This window comes from Arvicanthis niloticus, chromosome 1 (genome assembly GCF_011762505.2).
Source record: "Arvicanthis niloticus isolate mArvNil1 chromosome 1, mArvNil1.pat.X, whole genome shotgun sequence".
NCBI lineage: Eukaryota > Metazoa > Chordata > Mammalia > Rodentia > Muridae > Arvicanthis > Arvicanthis niloticus.
Window position 1 is genome coordinate 144,514,235 of NC_047658.1, and position 17,048 is coordinate 144,531,282.

Here is a 17,048-nt window from a genome sequence, read left to right on the forward strand (position 1 = left end):
GAAGACAGATGTTCATTATATACAGTAATATATACTAGAAAAACATTAGTCCTGATTTTTAAAATATACATCCACACCTACCTATATTGTCATAAAACATGATAAGAAATATATCAAAATATTAATGATGATATTAGTTTTGGGTGGAGAGATGGCAATTTTTTAAAATGTTTTATTACTTTCTTGTGATTTCTAGCACTTTCTACAGAAAATATGGTACTTCTTTTACAATTAAAAAAAAGTGGTGTGTATTGCTTTAAAAAAAAAAATTCCTTCTCATAATGCTCTCTTCAAAGAAACCAAAGTGTAAAAAAGTTAGGCCAGTTTTAGGGGGAAGGGCTGTGCCCAGGTTTCCCTAGGGACCTTCTGGGTAGAAGGCAAATTAAAGCCTGAAAGGTTGAACTCAATCAGTCCGTCCTAAAGGGCTTTAGATGAGGAAAAGTTCAGTTATTTCCCTTGCCTGGCACTCTTGTGGTCAGAGGATGAAATCCAATCACAGGGTCAGTTGGGTTTCTGCATTCCCTGGCAAACCAATTTGGCCATTTCTCTGCATTTCCCAAAAGCTCTCTGACTTCCTAGACAGGATAGCAAGCACAGGGGACCTTTATGCTGGTTGCTGGTGCACATCTGGTTTCCAGCCTGTACCAGATGGGCTCCCTTTCATCTGCTGAGGGAAGCAGGAGGGGATACCCGAGCCTCGGTAAGTCCAAGGAACTTCCTCAATGGCGGCTCTAATTTTAGGTGAAATGTGTCAGGTTAAGATTGGAATCATAATGCCCCTAACTTCAGGGGAATGTGCTTTCCATTAGTTTTCACCTGACCTTTAGGCTCAGAACTCATCCTGAAGACTTTTTTTTTTTTTTAAATAAGCTATCAATCAATATCTGATATCAAAATGTACTACATGAATATTTATTAAACATCTATTATGTTCCCTGCATTGAGGAATCGCAATGAGTGAGAATGGCCAGACCCTGCCCTTTAGCGAGCTTTTAGGAGACAGTCTACTGCCTGCCTTCACTAATTATTTATAGTTTGATCCATACCTGGTTTCTGATTGCTCCAGCCACTTCAGCACCTCAGACCTGATGGCTTAGAAATGAAACATTGAAAAATATCCAAATTTGCAAGCCCAGTGATACCGAAAGAAAAGATGCACTAGGGAAGGGTAACTGAGTTCATTCAGAAGCTGAAATTGATGACTGATTCCCATAGCAGGGAGGGGAAAGAAATCAGAGAGAAGGGACCAACACAGCGACAGACTTTGGTGAAAGCTGAGCACAGACCACATTCTCTCTTTGAGCTGTGTCTCTGTCCACAGCTCTGTTCTTGAATGTCCCCCTCTCATTCTCCATTCCTTACTGAAACTCTTGGAGAAAGGAAGCCAGACCCATGTGACCCTTTCTTTAGTGACCGCCAAACTCCCTTGGTAAGGCATTCTCTTGTCCTAAGACTTGCATGTTCCTTCTCTGGAACTTTTCTAGATACCCAAATGGACCTCACCAACCATCTCATTCTACCTTATCCCACCACATCTCACCCCACCCCACTCCACCCCACCTCACCCACCCCATCCCATCACACCCCATCCCACCCACCCACCCACCCACCCCATCCTATCCCACCCACTCCACCCCACCCCACTCCAGCCCATATCTTCCTACCCCTGGCCATTTCTTTATCCAGAAACCAAGCGATCTGAACCTAACCATTGTGATGCTTACAATAGTAAATACTATTTAAAATGATTCCAGGGTGTCTCAAGAACTTAAAATACCTTAAACTTAATGAGCACAGAAATAGTGCTTTGAGAAGTTCTTGGCTTACACGTTTAATGTTAGTTTTTAATTTAAAAAGAAAAACTAGCCCATCTATGAGGGCCCACAAAGGAAACAGTATCTTGGGTAATTCAAACTAAGAGATATGTGTGTGTGTGTGTGTGTGTGTGTGTGTGTGTGTGTGTTATAACCACTTATGATCAGGGTTGATGGAACCTGCAAGGGAAATGGAGACATTTGGTGTACTTTGGACTGAAGGGAAGGCTGAGGTATGGAGGAACTGGTAGGAGCCATCATGTCAAAAAGCTGCAGCCTTGAACAGGATCAAGGTGCTTCAGTAGAACAAGAACGGGGAAGGAACGGTGCTGCCTCTTCCTGGTCCAAACTGCTAATCTCCTCTGACCAGATGCACCTAGAAGCCAGAGAGGGAGGGAAACAGGTGATGGGATCCTTTATGATATGCCTCCTAGTACATGGACCATGGCAGAAGACTATTTGTGTGGGGCAGAACACATGGACTTAAGTATAAGTTCTACAGGTGCCCACTGTCCCACCATTGTGGAACAACATGGACCACCATTTCTTCCACTCTCAATAAATACCAATTACTAGTCAGAACAGCCCAAGAACTGATGGTGTTCCTACCTTAAGACTCGGGTTCTTTCTGCAGCATCTCTGATGTTTTCAGGAATACTCACTTGGTACTTAGAATGTATCAGAAGATCCTGCGTACTCTCCAACCGCTGTAGGAGATAGGTTACCTCTTCTCAGTGATATTCTAAACAATCCCCTTCACCTGGGCCAGTGTTTATGTAACCGCGTCTGCTTGTTTTCTTGTCTTATTTGTTGGCTTGCTTTATTTTTGTATTTGTTGCATCTCAGTTTTGTTTGTTTGACAACAGGGACCCAGAACTCCACTGCACCTAACACAGTGCACAGGTTTTGTTTGTTGTTTGTTTGTTCTGGCTTCAAAACTACCTTGTTGGAGGCTCTCTTTTTATTTCAGGAGTTGTACTCAGTTTTGTGAAAACAAAACAAAAGTTTTGCAAAACAAAAACTTGCTCTTGCTGAATCGAAGTCATATTTCAGGAAGGACAAAGGTCTCTCTAAGACTGTCTCAAGGGTTTTAACTACTTTTCACTGTAGCATACAATTTTTAAAAAGTGTTTTCTATCACAGTTCTGTTTGACAAAACCAAACTCAGCATTACCTTAGGTGGGAATGCTCTGTTCTGTTCCCTATTGTCCTTCCCCACTGTGTTTTGTCCTGTTCCTGTGTTTTAAAGATACCGTTGCATCCTGCTGGATAGATCGAAAGTTATGCTTACACTCTGAAGGCCAGAAAACACTGTCTAACAGTTTTATTTTGTTTTGAGACAGGATTTTACTCTATGTCCCAGGCTGGTGATAAATACACCTCAGCCTCCTGAGTGTTCAGGTTCTAGCCTGGGCCACTATATTCAACCCTACATAGAATCTTCAAGTTAGGATTTGGGGTTTGTTTGTTTGCTTATCTTTATTTTGTGTGCACTGGAGTTTTGTCTGTATGAGGGTGTTGGCTCCCCTGGCACTGGGCTTACAGACAGCTGTGATCTGCCATGTGGGTACTGAGAATTGAACCTGGGCTCTCTGGAAGAGCAGACCATGTTCTTAACCACTGTGCCATCTTGCCAGCCTTCGAGTTAGTTTTAAAGCAGTCCTCACTGTCATCCAAAGTGTCCATCTCATAATTTTTCATTTTAAGAAAGCCAGACTTGCTTGACCAAAGGCATTAACTACTTCCGGTATCCTAGCTCCAGATGCCGGCTGAGGGTTTAGTGTTGAGTGGCCTGTGGCTGCAAGACAGAGGCAGCAGAAGTGAGATTGTGGCTTACCAAACCCTCTTCTGAAACACAGGCACTGTGTTTGCTTTCACTCAGGGAAACTTCCCTATGTTTAGTAGCTAGCCAATAAAATGTTCCACTTCAGATAGTACAGGTGTCCTGGGTGCACCTAACTGACTTACTATAGAAGGGATGGGAGAAATTAGATTTAGATGTCCTCCCTCCAACAAGAATCACGTGGGAGTGGGTCAAGGGTGAAGGGTCAAGTGATGAACCCCACAGCTGCCAGTCGTCTGCTCTGTGCCACGTTAAAAGAATCATGAGCTCACTGACTTATTCCTTCGTTCTTCTCCTTCTGCCCTTCCCCATATCTTTTTTTCTGCCTTCTTCCCCTTCCTAAGTGATAATATATTAAAATATATCTACAGGAAAAGAATCAAAAACTCCAGAAATGAAGAGACATTGTCCGAGTCTACTGCAAAGAGCAGAGAGGAAACAGAAAAGGGAAGAGAGGAGCAAAGGGGTGGACTGCTTTGGGACATTCAGAATAAAAAAATAGGGATATCATTCCAGAACAAGAAAGTTAGCAGACTCACTGTGAGTACCTGAAAAAACAAACAAACAAACAAACAAACAAACAAAAAACCACAGCACGAACCCCTACAGCAAGGTGGATTTTAGCTGTTTTATTCCAAAGTGTTAACATGTTTGTAAAAAGCTTCTTGAAATTTTGCATAAAATAGACAAAGGTAGCTGAGTGTGCTGGTTCACAGTTATAATGTCAATCCTCGCCCTTGGTGGGCAGGGGGCTGAAGCAGGGGGATTGCTGAAGTTTGAGACCAGCTTGGACTACATAGGTCAGCCCTAGCTCTAATGTGAGGCCAATTAATAATAAACAATGTGTTGTTTATTGTCTCACATAAACAAACAAATAAAAAGAGGCTGGCAAGATGGCTCAGTAGGTAGCTTGCTGCCAAGCCTACTGCCTTGAGTTGTTCCTGGAACCCAAAGAATGGAAGGAGAAAATCAAGTCCCCTAGGCTGTCAACTGACTTTCACAATGTTTCCGTGACCTGAGAATGCACCCCCCCAAACAACTAAATAAATGTATAAAATCAAACATAAATAGAGGCATAGAAATATATTCACAGACAAGATCAGAGACCAAATACACCTCCTTGGTTCTTAGACTCTCTCGTTTCCTTCATGTGATGCAGTTCAAGTTATGCTGTTTAAGTGAATTAAGTAGAGAGTTTTAAAGTCTTTTGGATGTTTGTCTGCCTTATGTAAATATTGGTAAAATATCTGTGTGCTTTAGCTTTCCAGGACTTAAATTGCCCATAAAATAACCATTTTGGTCATTATGTTAGCCAAACGGAAAGCAAAGCAGGTCCCTGATGGTTACAGCTTCAGAGTAGCCATCCTTTTGAGATACAGCCCCAAACATTAAAGGTGGAGAATCAAAATTAAAAAAAAAAACAAAAAAAAAACAAAAAAAAAAAACAACAAGCTGGGGAAACCCACATATAATTCTTAAATATCTACAGCTTCCAAATAATACAAATTGCAAAGCTGTGGGGCCACAGAATGAAAGAACGAAACACAACGTATTCTCAAAAATCTACTGGTTTTAGAAACTTTATGATGCTTCTTTTAAAAATGCCCCCAAAGAGTTGTGATTAAAACAGTCACGGTTCTCTGTAGACATCATCTCTGGAAAAAGAAAAAAAATCACAGGTGACTTTCAAATAAATGGTCTTCAGCTTTGCTTTTGCCTCTGAAAACAGAGAGGCTTCCATTAAATCTGACCAGCCTCCCAGAAGAAATAGTCGGCCAGCTGCCTGTCAAGCCTCCTCCCACCCTCTGGGCCAGGCATTCTGCCTTGCATCATTGTCCATCATGGGGAGTTCTTTGTTCCAAACCAGGGACTAGAGAAGCAATGAGTATGTTCTCATGAAGGTCAAGATTAAAGATTAGACACTAACTCTGTGGATACCGAAAGGATTCTGGAAGGTGGGCTCTGGATTGTCTAACAGATTCCGATCTTCTTTGCCAGCCTTGGTGTAAATACAAGAGAAGGAAGAGGGAACTAGGTTTAAGGTCAAGGTGGGGGAAAGTGTTGTGTGGACCCTAATGGAGCAATGATTAGAAAGGCCGCTCGTTAAGCAGAATTCTCTCTCTTTAAACTGGACATGCACAGGAGTTGACTTCTTTTCTTTTTTTCTTTTTAGTATTAATTTTTTTCCCCCTTCAAGTCTAGCCAGAGACCTCATGGAGGTCTAAACCCCAGCCAGGCTCGATCTGTTTTAATTCAACCACTGTTGATTTATGGCTTAGCAAAAAAATGTCTGAGACATTTTTTTTTTTTTTAAAGCTCCATTTTTTTTTTTTCTAACCTCAACTTAACTCTCACATCTCAACCGCAGGTGAAGGGGCTCAGACAAAGCCACTCAGGTGTAGGGGTGAACCCTGAAAGCTCCAGGTCTCAGTGAGGAATCTCAGGAAGATTCATGGGTAAGTGAGGACAGATGTATGGGAGACTGTGGGTATCACACAGCAAATGCCTGTTTGGTTCCCTTAGAATCGAATACAGTCTAGAACAGAGTTTAGAATAAAATCAATGCAAGGCTGGAGTCGGGAGGGGAGGGCTTGAACTTGGCAGGACAACCAGAGTTCGCTCTTTTTAAACTTTCTCTTTCCCTTTCTTACTATTTCCTTTCTTTAAAAGGAAAATTAAAGGACACACACCCCTCTTATTGTCCAAATGTGGTGACTTTTCTTCTCTACGTAACTCTGGAATGGACACTGTTACACAACACACACAGGAATTGAGACTCATAAGCAATTACCGACCACAAATAGAAAACCAAGTCCAGGCCACTGGTGCCTTCTAGCTCTGGCTTCTAATGGGGCCAAGGGGGCTCTCAGGAGGAGATTCTTTGCCTCTGTAGACAGCTCTGGGCTGTGAGACTTTTATCTGCCTTTAGCAGTGGGCTCAGAGGCTCTACTTTGATTTTGTTGCTTTTTTCCTATCTTCGCCATGAGAATGTGAGTTCAACTCATTGAACCAATCATACATACATTTTTGCCTCATTTTTCATAGCTGTGATCTCCAGTCAATCTTCTGTTCTCCAAAGAACATGCACGGGAATAGAGAGATGTCTGTCTTTCTGATGCTGCAGAAAACACATACAGGCTCCCTGATAGTTGCAATGTTTAGTCCTTACCAAGATACCTTTGAGAAACTGGGAGGGGCTCTTCTCTGAGCCAGAATACTTATATGTACTATGATTCTCCACCAGACATGCAAATGGCCTGGGTAAGCAGCAGGTATTTGTGTGAGTGCTTATACACATCCAAAACTTGAATTGCCTTGGTTCAGACTAAGTCCCTGATTTTGCTTCTAAAGGTTGAAATGCTTCTAATGTTGGTATGTTTCCATTCTTTCCTCCTGTGACGGCAGTTAACTCTTTAGAGACCAAGGCATTGTGTGTGCCATCATTAGATTCTCATGCCCCAGGCATTATCCTGGTTGCACATTACATAATGGATTAATGGCTGAGAAATAGACCTAACCATGGAAACTAATAAAGTGGGAAATCAAAATCGTGTCCATGCTGTGGTGGTTTGAATGAGAATGGCCCCCATAGGCTCAGATGTTTGAGTACTTGGAATGTTGGGGAAGGATTAGGAAGTTCAGCCCTATCGAAGGAGGTGTGTCACTGGAGATAAGCTTTGAGGTTTCAAAAGCTCAGGCAAGACTCTATGTTCTCTCTGCCTCATGCTTTCAGATCAAAATGTAAACTCTCAGCTGAACAGTGGTGGCTTTTAATTCCAGCTCTTGGGAGGCAGAGGCAGATGATTCTCTAAATTTAAGGCCAGCCTGGTCTACAGAGCAAGTTCTGGGAGAGCCAAGGTTTCACAAAGAAACCCTGTCTCAAAAAAAAAACAAAACAACAACAACAACAAAAATAAACTCTCAACCGTTTCTGCTGCTTGCTCTGCCACCATGGACTCCAATCCCTGAAATTGTAAGCTCAATTTAATGCTTCTTTTATAAGTTGCCTTAGTCACAGTGTTCGGTCACAACAATAAAAAAGTAAGTAATATATATGTTTCCGCCAAAACAGGACAACAGTACTGAAAAATGAATCTCGAGAACAGTCTTGACATTTGTTTAATATTCGCACTATCCTGTGTCCTCTCATAAACAGCATTTTATAGCTACATCTCATGTTACCCTCATGTTGAGTCTAAGGGCACTTACTACGTACATCTAGATCACACTGCTGTTGAATGTGGACTGCGTGCACAGCCTGGTCCTTATCTGGGGTTAAGATGGCTTCAGTCTTGTTTCCTATTGTGTGAAGAGTTTATGGTGTGTTTCTGTATGCCGCATCTGCATTTCCTGTATTAGTTGCTAAAGAGAAAGAGAACTTCAGGACCAACTGCTTCAAGAACAGAAGTATGGCTTCTTTTCCTCTATAAAAATCCTGAAGTAGGTGACGATTTGGCCACTGGCTACCTTCTAGATAGTCACTCTCCGTATTTTTCCTTCACCATCTCCTAGTAGGGTTAGTGTCATTAGACCAAAAGCAGCATGTATCCTGTTGTGCTAGGGAGCATTCTTGAAGCCCCAAAGACTACCAAGGAGCCGTCTCTGATGCAATAGTATTAGGGTCTCTTTATTACAAGCCTGGGCTTCGGCTTTCCTCCAACTCAACCCTGACACAGAAGGACAGGAAGGGAAGGCAGAGCAGCCTTGAACCCTCAGCAAGACAAGTTTTTTTTTTTTTTTTTTTTTTTAAATAGGAAAATAGGAAGAAGTGAGGGGGTGAGGGAGGGGGTATTCATTCTGGCAAGCATCTAATAGAATGACTATAAGCCAACAGGTAGGTGTTCTGAAGCAAGACCGTATACAATCACAAATGATCTGAAAGTACATCGGAAACAATGAGACTAGCCAATCTTTGATTAACTATTGCTAGGAAGTAGCGAGGGAGTGACTCTGGCCAAGGACAAGCTGGGAGGTCCTTCCTGGGACCAAGCTCAGCTTCTCTTGATTCCACGGCGGGCATTCTATGGGCTGAGCCATCTCCCCACCCCCATTTGAATTTTAATTTTTATAATTACATCGTTCCATACACTTTCTACAATGAAATTTCAAGGCATTTCACCTATCGCCCTTTCTTGTGACCTCTCTTCCCACTGAGCCCTTCTTTCTGACAAGTCTCCTTCCTGCTTTGTGTCTTGTCATACTTTCTGTATGTTTCCCACTGAATTTAATCAGGGCTGCTTACCTAAGCATGGGTCAGAGGTTATTTACTGGAACCTGGGCAACTTGTTGGTGGCAGAAACGGATACCCCTCCCCCAAGATACCATTAACTGTCAACAGTCCCTCAGGGTGGGTGGGGCTTCATGAGCTTCCTCTTCCGATGAAGAAGGATTGATGAGTCCAACCTTGTGGAGGTTTTGTGTGCACCCGTGCAATGGATATGTTATGTCCAGAAGACATGTTATGCTCTTTGCGCTAGCATCCTCTTCTAGTTCTTTTCTTCTTTCTGGTTTTTCTTCCTTGATGTTCCTTGGCCCTTGCAAGGTGTAATATACATGGTCCATTTAGAACCAAATACTTTACTGTCCCTCATCCTTGGCCCTTTGACTACTTGTGAGTCTTTGCATTAACAGCTGGCTACCTGCTGTGTGCAATATGAAGCTTCTCTGATGGTGACAGAAGCAGTGGATGGGTATGAATATAAATATGTATAAGGAGGTACCATTTCACCCATGCGACCATTTTCCCTTCGAGGGCCTCTAACCTCCTCAGCCATCAGCTCTTGGTCAGATTGCAGTACCAAGCATGAGGACTGTGAGGTAGTCCTGAAATCCAATCAAAACAGTTGTTTCCCCCCATAACCTTTAGCTATTATTCCACCAATAGGCAAATCTTGCTGGGCCAAGAACTATTGTAGTTTGTAGGGTCCGAAGCTATGTAAGACCGTTGATAACTTTTCCCCTCAGCAGCCTTCATAACACCTTCTGTCACCATGAAAGTTAGCCAGCAGGAAGATGCTTTTAGCTTGATTCCAGCCAGATTTCTCTATGTCTTGTGACCAAAGTATATTCCTCGTCAACAATAGGGTCTTACTATTGAGTGTTGGTGGGTCACCAAGAACAATGACCAATAGCTTGTACTGTTTAAAGGGTCTCTAGGACACCTGTGACCAACAATTTATAAAGCTGTATCCCGCACTGGGCACTGGATTTTTGTTTAATTGCCTGTCTTTAATATATGCCTCCCCTATACTCATGGAAAGTACTTCCGTTCAAACTAAGCAAAGGTAGGTAATTTGTTTTTGACTTGTCAAGGAATTCTTAATATGTGATCCAAGCTTCACCGAGGGCTAGAAACTTGCCTAGCTGGGAGAAGGGCAGTCCATCCCTTCAGTGACTCAGTCAGTGATAAGTTACCCCCTCCTCCTGTAAACAACCTCCCACCCATGTTCATGCAAAGAACGCTAATTAATCTCAGCAGGGTTACACACAAAAGAGTGTCGTGAACATAGGAGGGAGACTTCTGAGAGAACTAGCCCAGTCTGGCAAGAAGGGCATAAAGGACTGTCTTAAAAGCCCTCACATTCAAATCCTCCCACAATGCAATCAAGTGTCAGTATGAAGGGGTGGGGATGGGGATGAGGATGGGCAGAACAGTTGCCTAGTATATACAAGGCACTGGTTTTGATCTCACACTACACAGAGAAAAGAGAAAGGGAAGGAAGGAAAGAGGAAGGAAAGGGAGACAGGAGAGAAGATAGCAGAGAGGGAAGAAAAAAACAAACAAACAAACAAACTCAGCCTGAGTCTTAGAAGAAACAGCTCATATTCAAGTCATAGCGGTGTATCTGCATAGGCCTGCTGCTGTACAGTAAGGACATCCCAACTAGTGGGATGCTGGTCTGGCCATGCACCCACAGTTTGAAGACCACTGACTTAAAAACCCTTGTGTGATATTCTATTTCCAAGTGGTTAGGCGGGGAAACCAGGGCTTAGAGAGTCCATGGGGTGTCAGTGCCAGCCATTTGAATGTAAAAGGGTGTGAACCAAATCTCTAGGGGACAATACTGCCTTCCTCTGAGGGGTTCCCCCCTTCCTTATTTAACGTCCGAATTTTCGAGTTTACTAGCAATAAGATCCATGCATTTAAGAGCAAATCAAAGTTCCCCAGAGACGCCTCCCCCCCCCCCCCCCCCCCCCCCGCCCAGCAAATGCAGTTTCTGTCTGTGGCCCATAAGTCAGGGGCTGAAATGCAGAGCAGATGTAACAATCAGGGTGCCAATGGGCTGAGGCTCAATTCTTTTATGTACCCAGTTACTTTGCAGGGGTCTGGGGGTGTAGAGGGATTACAGCTGGCACATGCCCGCCCCCGCCCCCTCGCTCCCGGCCATTAACTTTCCTTTTCTTTCCCTCCTATGGTTTGTTTGGCATTCGAGAGAGAGAGAGAGAGAGAGAGAGAGAGAGAGAGAGAGAGAGAGAGAGAGAGAGAGAGAGAGAGGTGGGAATGAGTTTTCTGCAGTGTTGATTTTCCTTTTAAATTCATGGTGATGCGGTGTCCCCAGGAATGGTTGTTTTCCTCTCCTTTCTCCCCCCCCCCCCCACCCCCGTCGTGTGAATTCTCAAGTAAGTAGCAAATGATTTCGAATGCATGCCAATTGCTGTGGACAGCTGCCAGGGGAGAAGTGAAAATAAACGGGTGACAGGAAGTGTCACAGTTCACAGAAAGGGCAGCAGGGATCCAGCAGAGCGAGCCCGTGACACCTCTGGGTCCGCAGGCTGAAAGATGTACCCGCCAGACCGGGTAGCCACAAATCTAGTAACTCATTAAGTAAGAGGAGATGCTCCCAGAAACAGCTCCTTCTTCCCCTAACACCCTTTGTCTCTTAATTTTCAAACTCTGAGTTCATTCCTGTGTCAAGCAGGTCTGGCTTAGCCCCTCTAAACAGCCTCTTCATTCCTGACGATCACCCGAGGCCGCCGAGCTCTGACTCTTAAGTGATTTAACAGCCCAAGGCTTCCAGGCTTTATGATACATGATCGGTGAGAACACAAAAATAGCACCAACACCAGCATGAAGGATGGTGAAAACCGGAGAGACCCATGTGGAACTCAGCCCAGGGAAGGGGGATTACAAGGCAGTAAGGGAAGCTTCAGGGATAAAGATGATATTAAAAGTTAATCATAAGATAAAATAAGATGTCAGAGCTGGGGTCAAACGTATCAGTCAGCTCAGTAAAATTGCATGAGTTTCTTAAAAAACAAAAAAAAAAGAGTTCCAGAAAAGGATTTCCAGTCTGGCTGAGAGCAAGATCCTACTGTCTCCCGGAGAGGCTGCTCTGAAGGCAGAGCTCCTGAGAGGGCAAAAATAGACAACAGGCAAAGATCTTAACATAAATGCAAATTAAAGTTCAAAAGCATGGCTTTTGATCTTGATTTCTGACAAGGCAGGATTGTGACCATGCAAGTGTGGGAGCACATACCTGTGTACCCATACACGCAGAGGCCAGAAAGACACATGTGCTCATGTGTGCAAAGGCCAGAGAGACACCTATGCACTCATCCATGCAGAAGCCAGAGAGATACCTGTGCACATGCATGCAGAGGCTGGAGAGTATCTTTCTGCCCCCAGATAGGGTCTGTCACTGAACTCAAAGCTCACTGTTTTCCAGCTACACTGTCCTGCCAGTGAGCTCTCAGGATCTATTTATGTCCATGCCCCAATGCTAGATTACAGGCACACACAGCCACATCTGGCTTTGTGGATGCTGGGGACTTGAACTCATGATTATAGAGCAACCTGTGTTATATCCACTGAAGCATCTTCCCAGCTATGATAAAAAAAAATTTTAATGTTAAGCAGCTGCTAGATATACAAGTTGGAAATACAAAGGTTTGGGGGGGGGATGATAATAGAAACACAAATAACTAAACCTATATATTCAGCCAAAGTAGTTAATAGAGGGCAGTGACTAACATCAAAAAATAGCAGTATCACTAAATATGAAATTAAAGGAATCGAACATCTCATTCAAGATACAAGAACAGCAGAGGAATGCAAAATTGTCTAGAAGGAAGGGGTTAATGAAGATGAAAATAGAAATGAATGAATTAACAGATAGAATGAATGAAGAAACCCAAGGCCGAAATAATGAATAAAATATACAAACCACTGCTAAAATGGTCACAAGGAGGGGAGAGAGCACAAACTCCTAAAGTTAGACGTCCTGGCCACTTGGTATTCAGCAGTAACTATCAAAGCAGAGGAAATTTGAAGAGCAAACACAAGAAACTGTTTTTCTCAGCGCTACACAAAATATTTGAAAATTTAGATGAAACGGATAATTTTCTAGAATAATACAGCCTACCTAAAATGACAGACCAATTAGTGGGAGAAAACAGAGTTCCCCACAAGAAAGCACCTCGGCTCAAATGGTTTTATGGGGAAAGTCTACCAAGCCTTTAGGGATTAAGTAATACAGTGCTGCTTTAAGAGCCATTTGAGCAGAAATAAAGTTAGCAACTGGATGAAGTAAATTTAAATGCATGGTTTAATATACAGATACCAACTGAACAAAGGAACAAAATTCACTAGTCACTTTTGAATTATGCGAGAGATTTATTTATTCATTTATCTGTTTATTTTCTGTGGTGTTGAAAGTCAACCTATATGTGGGGCAACTGGTCTATCACTGAGTTATGTCCCAGTTCTGGCTCTTTATTTTGAAAGTTGGCCATAAAGGAAAAAGAAAGAAAGAAAAAAAGGAAGGAAGAAAGAAAGAAAAAATAAGGAAGGAAGGAAGGAAAGAAAGAAAGAGAGAAAGAAAGAAAGAAAGAAAGAAAGAGAACCTTACATGTTCATCTTGTTCTTCCTGTGTGAATTGTATCTTGTGATGAAGGTAGATTTTTCTTTTCAGAAAACCCCAGTTAATAAATGGAAAGTACTGATAAATTTAGATCATCAGTCTATGTAGCAGACAAACCACAAGGATCTGAGCTATGCTCCTCAAAGCCTGCTCCCTTCTCAGAAGGGGAAATCAAGATACAGATACATGTCTCCCAAATGGAAATCCATCATACTCTTCATAATGCAGTTTGAATTCCAAATAAAATCCGAGTTGGACTATGCCTGCATGACTATAAGCCTACACGAAGCATGCAGGCCGGCAGAACATACGGGGAAAACTGTAGGGATGCCCTCAGCAAGATCTAGAGATGAAACATTTATAGGACAAAGGACTCTGTGTCCCAAACAAACACACTGCCAGGAGAAAGAAGAGACAGAGGAGAGACCTAGGGATTAAAAGAAGTTTAAGAAATATTAGACAGCCCAACATGTGGGTATGATTTGGATCCTGACTCAAACAAATAAATATCTCTGTGACAGCAAGGGAAACAAAGATACTGGCAACATGATAGTAACATATTATAAACTTTTAAAGGCATTGGTATTATAACTTTTAAAAAAGACACAGATTTTGGAGGTACATACCAAACATAGAAAAACGAAATCATGCCGGGGTTGGAATTCACCCCAAAAGTTTGAAGGCAGGGGTACAGGAGCTGCAGGTGAGGCTGTTACTGAGAAGGATTGCCCAAAGGTTAGTAGTTTAGGAATCTCAGGACACCAGGATTCTTCCATTCTGACCTTCTCCAGCCTTCTATATGTCTTGATGTTTGCAAAGTAAAAAGTGCTTTTGTTTTATTTAAGTTAGCTACCACCGGGCCAGCAGACGCGAGCCCCATGACCTAAAGTTTGAGCTCTATAACTAATGTAAAGATGAAAGAAGAGAAAGGGATTCATGGATTTGTCCTTTGACTTCTGTGCACATGCTGTGGCATATATAATGCCCCTGGCACCATCCCCAAGGCTGTGCTGGTTTGAAGTGACTCTCCTATACTCTCTGGCATCTGAATGCTTGGTGCCCAGTCGGTGGACCTGTCTGAGGAGGCTTAGGAGGGTGTGGCCTTGTTGGAGGAAGTATGTCACTGGGAGTGGTTTTTAAGGTCTTAAAGACTTGCGTTGTTTTGAGTTTGGTCTGCACTCCTGTTTGTGGTGGGAGATATAAGCTTTGAGCTCTCAGCTTCCAGCTCCAGCCACCACATCTGCTGTCCACCATCCCTACCCTTATGGACCCTAATCATCTGGGACCATAAGACCCCCCCACCAAATTTTTTTTCATCTATAAGTTGCCTTAGTCATGGTGTTTTATCACAGCGATGGAAAAGTAACCAATACACATACATTTATACAGTAATAAATCAGTTTAACTTAGTTACCATCACAGGTGACTATTCTTGTTCCTCTGGCTTTACTTGTCTTTCCCAGATTTTTAATGCTGATAGCAATTTACTTTAAATTAGGAGAAAAAAAATGCTTCCTGCAAATCATTGCCCAATTTCTCAGTAGCTCATCGTGTGAAATTTAGCTCAGGTAATGTTTCCAGAGTGCTCAGTTTGTAGGGGTATTCTAAGTGTCTTTGTAAATTAGTTTATTTCTTCTTAAATATATTCTCACTTTTTTTCCTTAAAGAAAATAAAGGGAAGGCAGGGGAGATATTAATAGTTCTGGGGATTCAAACCATGCTTTCTGTTTTATCTTTCTCCTCTGTGTTTGCCTAGTATTTGTACCCTGTGAGCAGCAAGGTCTTATTACTAATGAAAGAATGTCAAAGTCGATGGTTAAATAGATTTTTTTTCCAATTATAAACTAATACGTACTCAATATGGTAAATACAAGAAAAATCCAGGCTGGGTGGTCATTGCACCTGCCTTAATCCCAGCACTTGGGAGGCAGAGGCAGGCAAATATTACCTTCATTTTCTTTAAATAACAAGGACACAGAAGCCCTGAGAATATAAGTAATAACTGGGGCAGGGGATGAAGGCAGATTTGTTTTCACATGTATTTATTTGTAGGGCACAGCAGCAGAGGGGGACATGTATGCACCATGGCTTATATGTACGGGACAATTCCCAGGAATCAATTCTCTTCTTCCACTATGTGGGTTCAGGGGATCAAACGCAGGCTATCAAGCTTGATGGCAAGCACCACGGCCACTTCATCAATCCGGAGGGGCAGAATATGACCTCAGCCAGTCAGCTCTAGATACGAATACCTGTCCTGCAAGCCCAGTGATCTGAACATGGTCCCCAGAACCAGCATAAAGGTCGAAGGAGAGAACCAGCTCCACACAATTATCCTCTGATCTTCACATATGCATGTCATATACCACACACACAATAATAAATAAATAAATAAATAAATAAATAAATAAATAAATATCACAATGTTATCCTGACTTCAGCAATCCTTTACTGGAATGTCATTCCCTTTCCACCTTTTCACATGGAAGCTGCTGTGTGTGTGCAAAGGGCAACACCAAGACACTAGAGACTGGTGTTTAGCACAGCTCTGTGTTGTGTGACCTTGGGTATCATTTTTATCACCTGGAAAAGTGGACAGTGAAGCGGGTGGATTATTTGGTGATGCTGTTGGATTCTTTGATGCTGACTCTTAAAAGGCTATGTAGCCTTGGTGAAGCCATGTAACCTCATGGAGTTTGGGTCTTTGTCTCTGAAAAAGGAATTACTGTTCTGGCTCCATAAATGGTTGAGAAGAAAGAACACTTGTGACAGAGGTGGGACACAGTAATAATGATGAATGGTGTCTGCCACCATCTTCTTCCTAGAAGTGTCCTAGTCTGGAGGAGCCAGGAAAAAAGAGTACACCTACTCAGGAAGACCCTACTGAGCCTTCCAAGGACAGGCTGGTGACTAGATCGTCATCGACAGGCATGAGAATGAATCTCAGGCTAGCCCAGACTCCAGCAATTTGCACAACCTCAGTAATGAACCCCCCATTGTTCCATATGACTTATAATTGTCCCCACACTTAGCTTTGACTCCATAGGGCAGGGTACATATTAACAGTTCCTGGAATTTAAACCATGCTTTTTCTTTTATCTTCCTCCTTCTGTTCTTCTCTAAAACTTGTACCCTGTGTGCAGCAGGGTCTTTCTTATTTCTAACAACAACAACAACAACAACAACAACAACAACAACAACAACAACAAAAAGATGCCAAAGTCAATAGCCAAATAGATTTTTTCCATTAATAAGCTGATACACACTCAATATGGTAAACAAAAGAAAAATCCAGGCTGGGTGGTGGCTGTTCACACCTTTAATCCCAGCACTTGGGAGGCAGAGGCAGGTGAATCTGCGTTCAAAGCCAGCCTGGTCTACAGAGCAAGTTCCAGGATGGCCAGGGCTACACAAAAAAAACCCTGTCTCAAAAAATGAAAGAAAAAGAAAGAAAGAGAGAGAGAGAGAGAGAGAGAGAGGAAGGAAGAAAAAGAATCCAGAAAAATAGGTAGCAAATACAATTCACTTAAA

General features: G+C 42.6%; 1 long non-coding RNA gene across 1 annotated transcript in view; it reads left to right on the forward strand.

Moving 5' to 3' along the window:
* Nucleotides 1-491: 491 nt before the first annotated feature.
* Nucleotides 492-17,048, forward strand: part of LOC143441162 (uncharacterized) — a 54,570-nt gene continuing 38,013 nt past the window's right edge. The window contains exon 1 of the long non-coding RNA XR_013108388.1: nt 492-700. This is a non-coding gene — a long non-coding RNA (uncharacterized LOC143441162). The remainder of the gene's footprint in view (nt 701-17,048) is intronic.